This window comes from Cyprinus carpio, chromosome B8, assembly GCF_018340385.1.
Source record: "Cyprinus carpio isolate SPL01 chromosome B8, ASM1834038v1, whole genome shotgun sequence".
Taxonomy (NCBI): Eukaryota; Metazoa; Chordata; class Actinopteri; order Cypriniformes; family Cyprinidae; genus Cyprinus; species Cyprinus carpio.
In genome coordinates, this window is record NC_056604.1 from 12235755 (window position 1) to 12243574 (window position 7820).

Below are 7820 nucleotides of genomic sequence, written 5' to 3' on the forward strand. Positions count from 1 at the left end.
AAAGAAGTCTGTAGGCACTTGCTCTTCATGGCGAAATCAATCGCTATGAAGTGGACAGTTAAGGCCCGTTCACACCAAGAACGATAACTATAAAGATAACTATAAAGATAACGATATTAGCGTCCACACCAGCGAACGATATCTCCTGTTTATTCTAAGCGCACGCTCGTCTGCCGCTTTAAATTCTCGAGCGCGTTACAACAGGATGGATTCTGATTGGCTGTCAATTTTTTATCGTTCATCAGATGGGAAAAAAACTCGTTTTGAAAGTGATTCCAACGATATCGTTTTTCTTTGTCTTTATCGTTATAGTTGTTTTGTGGACGCTGCTGTTCTTTAATACTGAAAACGATTTTTAGAACTATATCTTTATCGTTATCTTTATAGTTATCGTCCTTGGTGTGAACGGGCCTTAAGGCTCATGTACGGTTCCATTGTTCGGCTGGACCATAAATCCGTCGTTGCTGAAAAATAATCCGCTTGCTGCACTTCTGCCTCGACTACAGTCCGCACTTTCTTGTACATAGCTGGCAGTGCAACGTATGAAAAATAGTTGCGGGATGGTATTGAGTAGCGTTTGTCCAATGTATGGATCATCTTTTGAAATCCGTCACGTTCTACGTTGTATATTGGAACCATATATTTTGCTAGATGGTAAGCAATGGCTTCTGTTATTTCCTTACTCCTACTGGAGTTATGTGGGTATGGCGTCGCATTGTGCAAGGTGTCCGTAATAGATGTCTGCATTTTTGGACGACTTTCGGATCTCTTGCCTTGTACGGCTGCTTCATCATATTGCACTTTGTGGTGACGTTTGAGGTGCTGGTAAAGGTTTGTGGTGTTACCTTGCGGTGCTGCAACAAGGGCAAAGCATACCTTGCAAATCACACCAAATTGACCCTCGTCTTCTTGCTTGAATCCAAAATACTTCCACACCACCGAATGTGAGCCTTTTTTTCGGAACAAGTTGAGACTGAGTGGTTGGCTGATTCTCGTCACAAGGACCTGGGTTTTCATCAATATCCATTTTGTTTATTTCCGAACTACCGCGCTCGCTCGACGAGTGAAAAGACGAGACTAAAAGGCGCTTTGTCGTTGGCTGAGGGTGAAGCCCGGTGAGAGCGGTCCTTTCAAAATAAAGGCTGATTTTGTTTTTTTTTTTTTTATAAATTTTTTTTATTTTTTTTTTATTTTTTTTTTTTTTTTTTTTTTTTATTTTTTTTTTTTTTTTTTTTTTTTTTTGTTTTTTTTTTTTTTTTGTTTTTTTTTTTTTTTTTTTTTTTTTTTTTTTTGTTTTTTTTTTTTTTTTTTTTTTTTTTTTTTTGTTTTTTTTTTTTTTTTTTTTTTTTTTTTTTTTTTTTTTTTTTTTTTTTTTTTTTTTGTAATCGAAGTCATTTAAAAAAAAAACCATAAACACGATGAAAAGAGACCATCATGATGAAAAATGCAACAACAAAACAGTGAATGGTGGAGATTAAACTATTTTAGGCCTATGTAATTATATAAAGTTACATTTATGATGAAGACGGCAAGCTCCAAATAGGGAATGGTACTGAAATCTATGTTTTTAAATTTCAAGGCACAAAACATGTGTAAGTGGTATTTGATTATGCTTTACAAATGCCATTGTCACATTATTTACTGAAGTGCACAGAGAAGCATTTGACCCTTGTTCAACACTGCCTGTTTTCAAACTTGCTGTTCTGGGGCCATATTACAGACATTCTTGTCAGGGTCACTAAACAGATTGATGAGTTTTCTAATTGGGATTTTTAGCTAATCTCTGGAATTTGCGTAAAATATATTATAAGGTCATTTGTGTGTACTGTTTCTGATATTTTAAGACTTTTTTAGAGGAGGGAGAAACATTTCAGCAGCTTTCAAAATGCCACACAAATGACCTCTTAATTACAAACACTGCAAAGATTATTATTTAATTAATAAATCGTTTTATACATATATAAACACACTATCAATCAAAAGTTTGTGGTTAGTAATATTTTTTAAGAAGTGAATTCTTTTATTTAGGAAGGATGCATTAAATAAAATAGATCTAAAGTGGCAGTAAATACATTAAAATAGATTGTAAAATGTAATATTTTACAGTATTACTGTTTTTCTTTTTCTTTTCTTGCATTTGTCAAATAATGCAGCATTGGTAAGCATTGGAAACTTTCAAAGACATAAAACAAATTCTGACCCCAAACTTTGGAACGATAGCTTCCATATTTGTGTGATATTTTTTAAAATCTTCTTTCCTTTTTTCTCTCTAAAAAATATAGCACACAAAAAACAGGCCATATATATGTTTGAAATATGTTTTAAAAAGATTGCTGTAAATCAACCTGATGTGGAAAAGCAGTAGAGTGTCTTTATAAGGTAACACATATCGAGCTGGAAGAAGAGGACCAGTTTTCTTGAGGAACCAAAGTATAGTAATGCAGTAAAGTAATGTGTAGTCCCTTTATATAGTGTGGAGTGAATACTGTGAAGACTGCCTAGTGTGATTGAGAACTGCTGCCCTAAAAGCTCACTGCCTAAAAATCTGTAAGCCTAAACATACTCTCCGTTTCAGTTTGGTTTATGTGTTCATAACAGATAAACTTGTTCTAATGAATGGTGTTCATTTTCAGTATTTATTCCAGTAAGAATAGATTCAGGAAGCTGAAGTGGGCTGGAGAGCTGAGGGGAAAGTGTGAAGGCGAGTGGGACAGGAGTTGTGGGTCTTATTAAAACCCTGATGAGTACAACGGCAAAGCTTTTGATCATCCAGCTGCTTGTAGCTTTTGAGTTTGTCATAAAGGCTGCTGAGGTAAAAATAGACACGGACTAGGCTGGTTACCCAGGGGAACCTGTGTAAGAAACAGCACGGCTGCATGTTAATGAGTCCTCCTTGGGTGTGTGTGTGTGTGTTTAGGAGGGGTTTCAAGATGTTCCTGTAAGGCCCTTGTTGTATCCCTAGCAACCGCTGCATTTCACAACAACAACGGGAAAATCATTTAAAGGGACAGCTCACCTAAAAATGGTTCTTTCACTGTCATCATTTACTCAGCTTCACGTTGCTCCAAACCCATGTGACTCCCTTGCTTCCATGGAGCATAAAATATGTATTTATTTAATAATATATTGGTTGCTTTTTCCTAACCAATGAAAGTGAGCAGGGATTGGGACTGTCAAGCTTTAAAAAAAAATAAAAATAAGAAACATCATTAAAAAAAAAATAGTCCATATATTTTCTTTAGCAGTATTATAGCTTTGTGAAAGAAATTTAAGTAATTATTCACTGACAATATTTGCCTCCATTGTAGTGCGTCATTCAGTTGTGTTGTTTTGGAGTTTTGACAGCTCCAGTCTCCAATCACTTTCATTGTTCATTTTAATTTTTCTATACATTCTTTGAAACATCTTTTGTGTTTCACATTCGAAACAGTCACATGGGTTTGAAACAAAATGAGTGAGTCAATGATGATTAATGAGTTTTCATTTTTGGATGGGCTTTGCCTGCACTAAGATGGATTGTGCCCCATTTACTGAAATAAACTCGGGCGGTAAGAAATTCATGAAGCCCTCTAGACAAGAATTGCTAAACTGGTCTGATGCATTGATTCTGCCCTTAACAAAATGAGATGATATTTCGAAAAAGCACATTGATTCATGAATCAGGACAGATAGATTAACATTTTACTTGCACAATTTGCTAGTTGTCCAGTGTGTGTGGTAAAATACAATAACGTTAATGTTGCTCCTGCAATAGCACAATGTTGTCCACAAGGTGTCGCTGTTTGCCGTTGATTAGTGTGATGAAGGTGTGTCTCTGTGCCCGGCCTCTTCCTCCAGCCCCGCCGCTGAGCACAGCTGGTGCCTCTCATTATCGCTTATACTCTAATGGTTAGTGTGAAACATATATTGTTTGTTTTGTTGTTGTTTGCTTGTGGCAGTTTTGGGTTTGTGCACTTTACCTTCTCTAGACAACAGGCCCCAGAGCTGCATCTCACAAGCACAAAACGACACTAGGATTGTTTAAACTACACTGACAAACAGATGCAACTTCAATTGGTTGTATTGCCAGTCAAGTGAAATTTGAACTTGTGACCCCTCACACTGAAATAGTAATATTGAGTCACAACAGCTCATACTCAAACTGAAATCCAAAAAAATGATTCCTAGTTTTACAGTACCAAGTTACTAACAAAACCGACATAGAAAAGAGCTGTCCAATTAAAATCTGTTATCCATTCATCTTGAATACCACACACATTATTTGTAATAACACTTTACATACATTGTTAACATCTAAAATTCAACATATACTTAAAAAATTAAGAAGATAAAAAACAAACAAATCTAAAGTTTATGAAGATAAATAACTAACAAATCTGTTAACAATAGTTAACACACTAAAGTAAACAGAACAAACTACTAACAAATGTACTTATTTATTCATTTATCAATTTATAAATATACTTATTTATTGTTAGATAATACACTAGCTAATGTTAACCAATACTAGGATTAAAATTAAATGAGGTATTTATCATTTCACATAATAATTAAATAAAGATCCATATTATTTTTTTAAATATCAAGGTTACGCTTCTTTATGAGTCTTAATAAAGAATCAAAAATAAAAAATGAACTGGCTCTAGCTGATATTCGTTCCTCTTTCAGAACCATCTGCACTCCCAGATTAAGGTCAGTGAACCTTCTGACCTTCCTCTTTATATCTCAGAAACGTTCTCTATTTATAGCAGATATATTATATATGTCAATGTTTTCCCATGACAATACCCCTGAACACATCAACAGTATTTGAAAAGACAATATAAATGAATGAACAGGGCACAATTAACCAATCAAGGCACAAACATGCTTAAAAGTACACTTTTATCAGAAGTACAATTCATTTTTTCTAATCGTTTTAGGGACTAGAGTGCACCTTTAAAAGGCTGCGTTAGCACAAAGCCAAGCACAACATTCAACAGCAGATTTCCACAGCATGATCTGAACATGCATTACAGTGCATTCTGTACACGCATACAAGCATTAAAATGCTTACTCTAACTTTTTTGGTTGGGAGGCAATAATCATATCACTCATATCATTTACAATCCTCAGAGACGGTAAGCACATGCCTCTCTCTCTATATAATGGTCACAGATAGTGGTAATAGATTACAGTTGTACATCCTGCTGTGATGACATGCAGCGGGAATTCATTAATACATAATCACAAATGCTCTCTGTTCAAATAGCATGTGTTCACTACAGTCTTTACAGATATTGATCATACTCAACTACTGAGACTAATCCACTAAATGTCTTAGACAATCTGGAATTACATGGCACATTTTTATCTTTTTGAAGCACAGACACAACTGCACTTTTATTTTGCCCTATATTTTGCAGCTCTGGGACCTCTTGGAACAAAACTCGTTCTAGCGTAAACGTTGAGCCATATTTTAGTTGACTACAGCTGAAGAAATGTATACGCAACAAGAGGTGCTGGAGGCCATAATGTTTGTGAGCAAAGTGCTATACTGTATATTTATGTACATTGTGATTCTGAATATTATATCTGTAAATATCGGTGTACATTTTGTTAAACGAACGGTAAGAAATCTATGAAAGGCAAACAGGTGAATTCTTGTAACACTGCTGTGTATGATATTGTTGTACAGTTAAAGCGTAGAATATTTAACTATTTTGTACATTGTGTAATAGTGTATGTGTTGTGTATGGGGGTAGTGTCTTGTAATCAAGTGTGTGTGTGTATGTGTGTAAAAAAAAAAGCTGTTTTATTTTTGCTATTTTGATGTTGTGAGTCCCTTACCTCCCTTAATTCACCTCCAGCTGTGAGTTTTGGTTCCTCTGTGAACATGACTCGATCATTTGTGTGTTCACGCCACAAAGATTGTTGGTTAGTGCACTGAACTGAAATTTTCTTTTACGCTTTTAATGTAAATGTTGGTTTAAATCTGATGTGGAAGTCAGCTTATCATACAGACAGCACCTTCTGTACTGTACGCTCCTCTGGCCTTAGTATCCGCAATATTATTGTTTGCTGCTTCTAGGTTTCGTCAAAATGTTCAAGCACTTTTTATGTTTAGTCCGACTATATTCAGCGCAGTCATTATTAGTAGTGTTAGATTATTGTAAGACACACTCAGCTGGGACATTTCCGCACTTTGTGTCCCAAGCGTATACGAGCACTAAGGAGGAAAGTGAAAAATAGAGTACTTTTGCACTCTGGAAGTGCTACTTTAATCATTACAAATATACTTGATGTGAATGTAAACGTATTTTTAATCCCCTAAAGTACTGTAAGTTTAGTAAGAAGGACACAGATGAAACGTGTACTATTACCCTCCAGTCTACACTTATGTGCTGTGCTAGTTTTAGATTTATAAGCAATATTTCTGCAGGCATTTACTTTGGTTGGACGTTGGTCAGATGGTCTGTGAGGCCACAGGAACCACTGTTACTCTGAGAGTAGCGGTGTTGGAGGGCTTCACTGCTAAAGAAGAGCAATGCTCTTAAAACTTTAGTCAAACCCTATTCTGTTGGGTGATAGCACATTCAGATCACTAGCCACAGTATACTGTTAGCTATACAAGGACTATTTTAATGTCTCAGTGTCATAGATATTGTACAGTATTTCCGATTCACTTGGGATAACGCTGAGTTATGAATATTAAATATGGACCATCAAAAAAAAACGAACAATAAAAAGTTCTCACGCTGAAATGTGTGTCTCTGATTTGTTCTTTGAATTGTGACTTATCAAGTTGTTTTCAATCACAATATTAAAAAGGCTGAGTATCCCTGTGTTTGTGCTCTGGTGTGAGTCATCTGTGTTGAGCGGTTGCCAGATCCATTTACAGACTGAAAAGGTTTCTGCCACAGCTTGGTGAAAGCCAATAAAAGAAAGAGACCTAAAGCTTTCATTACGAGTGAAACCTGATACACTCAGGGAGAAAGGGTGCCAAAAAGCCCTAATTTCACTATTTGTGTTTGAGATATATATTTTAAAAAGAAAAAAATAGAGGGCTTAATAAAGTAAAGCTTGGGTGCAGTATGATACTTTTATACTTTTATTCAGCAAGGACACAAACAAAATGACAGGAAAGACATTTAAAAATTTGTTTCCACAAAAACATTAGGCAGCAAAAACATTAAATATAATGGTCATAAGAAATATTACTTGAACACCAAATCAGCAGATTTGAATGATTTCTGAAGGATCATGTGACACTGAAGACTGGAGTAATGGCTGCTGAAAATTCAGCTTTGAGTCACAAGAATTAATTACATTTTAAAAGATATTCAAATAGTAATAAGTTATTTGAAATTGAAATTGTATTTCACAATATTACTGTTTTTAGTTTATTTTTGATTTACTGAATCAGATTTTATAGTACATTTTCAATTCAGTTTTTAATTTTAATAGCTTATACAGGTGCATCTCAATAAATTAGAATGTCCTGGAAAAGTTCATTTATTTCAGAAATTCAACTCAAATTGTGAAACTCATGTATTAAATAAATTCAATGCACACAGACTGAAGTAGTTTAAGTCTTTGGTTCTTTTAATTGTGATGATTTTGGCTCACATTTAACAAAACCCCACCAATCCACTATCTCAACAAATTAAAATACTTCATAAGACCAATAATAAAAAAAAGCATTTTTAGTGAATTGTTGGCCCTCTGGAAAGTATGTTCATTTACTGTACATGTACTCAATACTTGGTAGGGGCTCCTTTTGCTTTAATTACTGCCTCAATTCGGCGTGGCATGGAGGTGATCAGCTTGTGGCACTGCTG